The 3,285-nt window shown below is 40.5% G+C and overlaps 1 pseudogene; it reads left to right on the forward strand.

The window, feature by feature from the left end:
• Positions 1–2,331: 2,331 nt before the first annotated feature.
• Positions 2,332–3,285, forward strand: LOC114080687 (heterogeneous nuclear ribonucleoproteins A2/B1 pseudogene; annotated as a pseudogene).

Here is a 3,285-nt window from a genome sequence, read left to right on the forward strand (position 1 = left end):
ACATGTGGGGCCTTTCACTTTTGTAAAGTCTACTTTGTTTCTTGGCTGTTCTATAGTTTTAATTGTGGAGGTTTTTCACTTCTTTGGTTACATTTATTTTTAGGTATTTTATGTTTGGGGAGATTAGAAAACATTATCAACAATCTTAGCAATTAGAAAAAAGCAAATCAAATCTACACTAAGATTTTATCTCACTCCAGTTAGAATGAAATCATCAGGAATAAAAATAACAATACGTGCTCTCTAGGCCAAGGCACACTTATACAGTGTTGGTCAGATTGAAAATTAATATAACCACTTTGAAAATCAGTATGGAGGTTCCTCAAAAGTCTATTAATGGAACCACCATATGTCCCAGATTTTCCACTCCTTGGTGTTTGTCCAAAACAGCTAAAATTAGCATGCTTTATTGATACATAGATATCAATGTTTATAGCAGCACAATTTATAGTAGCCAAGTTGTGGAACCAGCCTACCTATCCATTTAACCACAGAAGAATGAATAAAGAAAATGTAGCATATAAACTCAAAGGAATTTTACTCAGTTATAAAGAAGAATAAAATAATGTTATTTGCTCTTAAATGGGTAGAACAGGAGAATATAATGCTAAGCGAGAGTGATAGGACAAATGTTTTCTCTCATATGTGTGCCTGCATGCATAAGAGAGATTAGAATGAAAAAGAGACCTCACCAAAATAGAAGGGAGACTAATAGGGTAGAGGAAGGGAATTGAGAAGGAGGGAGGAGGGGCAACAGGATAAGGTACTGGGAAATAAAATTGACCAAACTATACTCTGTTGTATCTCCTTGTATGACCATACCTCAAAAACTCCAACTTTTATATATAATTATAATATACTAATTAAAGAATAATGCTAGAAGGGCATCCAGTAAAGTACAGGAGAGGAATCAGGTATAAGGTGAAGGGGAGGGGAACAGGAAGTACTGGGAAATGAGTTTGATCAGATTTTGTCATGTGCATGTACAAATATGTCACAATGAATCCCAGTAATATGTATAATAATAATAACATACCAATAAAAACCATAAAAGGTAATCTTCAAAGTGTTTGTGCATGTTATTATTCTTAAAATAAGTTGGCAAATATTTTATATATTAGAGACACTACTTTAAAGAGCCATTAAAGAATTCGAAAATTTAATGTGTGCCAAACACAACTGAGCTTCCTCAATGGATTCTTGGTTCATCTGAGTCCCTACAGTTGTGTACCTCTGCAATCTGGAGCAATCTCAGTGCAGAGATGCTGTGGCCATTGTGTACATTCACATGAGCTGAGGGGAAAATGGCAACACCAAGGGAATCAGAAAAAAAGAGTGCTAGGGATCGAACTCTGGGCCTTGTTGTGCATGCTAGAGACAGTATCACTGAGTTCCTTAGTGTCTCACTTCTGCTGAAGCTGGCTTTGAACTCACAATCCTCCTGTCTCAACCTCCTGAGCCGATGGGATTACACGCGTGCACCACTGTCCTGGCCCCTCACTTACTTTTCTTCAAAATGTACAGTCATACCAGCTCAGCATTTTCTAGAAAATATACACAACAGGCCAAGTGGACACAAACTGAAGCATGGATACTTTGTAACCAGCTCTTTTGCACAACCAATTTTGCCATGAAACGGTCTGAGCAAAGGAAAATTGACTCTGTCTGTGGGCTGAGAACATGCCAGGGACATGCTGAAAACACAGCAGCAAACTTCCTTTTGTTGCTAAAAGCTTGGTCCTTGTCCTTGATGCCAATCAATAATGAGGACACCATTTTGAGAAAAAATGAAAAAGAGACAGTTTTTTGCTTTGCTAGCAAATGAGAAACACAGAGGACACCTGTCCTAAAGGCTGTGATTCTGCCCATCAGCAGGAACAAGGGACTTTTAAAGAGGTGATTCAAAGGCTACATTCCACAGACATTTTCTGTCTGGAGTTATAATTCACTTGCTAATTTGGGAGAGAGTCATTTCTGAGATCTTCTGATACCCTCCCCACAGTCTGGATTACTTCATTCCTATGGTGGGTGTGAACTCAAGGACAGATAAATCTGCCTAATTTGGGGAAAAAAAGGTAATCCCATTTCCCTGAGATTAGGGAGGGGAGAGATTAGGGAGAAGCAAGTCCATTTTAAAAATAAATTGGAGTTAGTCAGAGGAAGGTTCTAGAAAAGCAGCGGCAGTAGCAGCAGTGCTGGTCCTGTGTGGAGGTGCTCGTCAGCGGCAGTTCTCACTCCAGCGCCAGGAAGAGTCCAGTTTGTGTTTGTCTGCGGAGATCTCTCTTATCTCACTTGCCTGCGGGAAATCCGGCTGAAGCGACTGAGTCCACGATGGAGAGAGAAAAGGTACAGTTCTGTAAACTCTTCATTGGTGGCTTAAGCTTTAAAACCACAGAAGAAAGTTTAAGAAACTTCTATGAGCAATGGGGAAAACTTACAGATTGTGTGGTTATGAGGGATCCTGCAAGCAAAAGATCAAGAGGATTTGGTTTTCTAACTTTCTCATCCAAGGCTGAGGTTGATGCTGCCATGGCTGCAAGACCTCATTCAATTGATGGCAGAGTGGTTGAGCCAAAACCAGCTGTAGCAAGAGAGGAATCTGGAAAACCAGGGGCTCCTGTGACTGTGAAGAAGCTGTTTGTTGGCGGAATTAGAGACGATACCGATGAACACCACCTTAGAGATTACTTTGAAGAATATGGAAAAATTGACACCATTGATATAATTACGGATAGGCAGTCTGGAAAGAAAAGAGGCTTTGGTTTTGTTACTTTTGATGACCATGATCTTGTGGACAAAATTGTATTGCAAAAATACCACACCATCAATGGTCATAATGCAGAAGTAAGAAAGGCTTTGTCTAGACAAGAAATGCAAAAAGTCCAAAGTTCCAGGAGTGGAAGAGGAGGCAACTTCAGAGGAAGATCTGATGGATATGGAAGCGGAGGTGGATTTGGGGATGGCTCTAATGGATCTGGAGGAGGACCTGGACGTGGCAATTTTGGAGGTAGTCCTGGTTATGGAGGAGGAAGAGGAGGCTATGGTGGTAGAGGATCTGGCTATGGAAACCGGGGTGGGGGCTATGGAGGTGGTTATGACAACTATGGAGGAGGAAATTATGGAAGTGGAAATTATAATGATTTTGGAAATTATAACCAGCAACCTTCTAAATATAGTCTAATGAAGAGTGGAAACTTGGGTAGCAGGAACATGGGGCGACCATGTGGTAGAGGAAATTATGGTCCTGGAGGAAGTGAGGGTTATGGTGGGAGGAGCAGATACTGA

The sequence above is a fragment of the Marmota flaviventris genome, chromosome 6, assembly GCF_047511675.1.
Source record: "Marmota flaviventris isolate mMarFla1 chromosome 6, mMarFla1.hap1, whole genome shotgun sequence".
NCBI classification, from domain to species: Eukaryota; Metazoa; Chordata; class Mammalia; order Rodentia; family Sciuridae; genus Marmota; species Marmota flaviventris.